At 43.7% G+C, this 1021-nt stretch overlaps 1 non-coding gene across 1 annotated transcript; it reads right to left on the bottom strand.

Annotated features, from left to right (window-relative positions):
• Positions 1-438: 438 nt before the first annotated feature.
• LOC114239062 (U11 spliceosomal RNA) lies at positions 439-572 on the bottom strand. The gene has a single exon (XR_003624261.1). It is a non-coding gene; the product is annotated as a U11 spliceosomal RNA (small nuclear RNA).
• Between the last annotated feature and the right edge of the window lie 449 nt (positions 573-1021).

Below are 1021 nucleotides of genomic sequence, written 5' to 3'. Positions count from 1 at the left end.
CGAGCTTCCACTGCAGGGGGCGTGGGTTCGATCCCTGGTTGGGGAACTAAGATCCCACATGCCACACAGCATGGCCAAAAAAAAAAAAAAAAAAAAAAAAAACCCAAACCCCAGTAAGGACACCAAAAGACAAAGACTGGCCAAAGGGGTTTTACTGTCCCTTCATTGTCCATCGCATACAATGCTAAGCAAGGCTGCGGTGCAGACCACACAGCTACCACCCCTCCACCTGAGGGTGGGGTCACTTATCACCTCCAGTCACTCAGGGCCTCCCTTGTTCCAAAGTTGGGGGGTGTCCCCTCAGGATGGGAATTTAAAACCTCCGGTGATAGCCAAACGTAATCCTCTCAGAACACGGAAAAGAAAGTTCCTTCTTCCCCTTCAGTAACAGAAACATAGAAGGCAAGCCAGCTTGATTTCTACTCAAAGGTTTTTTTTGAGGGCATCAGGACCAATGATCACCAGCTGCCCAAGTACCAAAAAGTTATGCTTCCAAAATCTCTTGATGTCGATTCCGCACAAAGAACAAGCAAGCTGCCCTACGTGTGCCACTCACAACAGAAGCCCTTTTTAAGGTGGGTTTAACAATAAGTTTTCAGACATTAGACCCATCCTTTTCTTGCTGCAACATGCCTCGCTTCTGGGGAACACAGGCTAGGTGTAATTTCTTTAAGAACAGAAGAAGCAGGTTTGCTTTGGAGGTGATGTAAATGTTTTGGAACTAGATAGAGGTGATGGCTGCACAGCATTGTGAATGTACTAAATGCTACTGAATTGCACATTTTTAAGTGATTAGTTTTATAGTATGTGAATTTTACCTCAACAACAACAACAACAACAAAAAGAATAATAAGAAATAGCCCTGTCAGGATCTGTCCCGTAGTTGGTACTCAAATTCTATTAAATAGATGTGTTACCTGCTTCCCATGAGAAGGAAGAATACAGGGTGATGGCCAAAGGTCTTCAGATCTTTAAGTAGGTTATTCCTAAGAAACTCTCATAACACTTTGGGACATTTGAT

The sequence above is a fragment of the Balaenoptera acutorostrata genome, chromosome 10 (assembly GCF_949987535.1).
Source record: "Balaenoptera acutorostrata chromosome 10, mBalAcu1.1, whole genome shotgun sequence".
Taxonomy (NCBI): domain Eukaryota; kingdom Metazoa; phylum Chordata; class Mammalia; order Artiodactyla; family Balaenopteridae; genus Balaenoptera; species Balaenoptera acutorostrata.
This window is presented reverse-complemented; position numbering and strand designations above follow the sequence as displayed.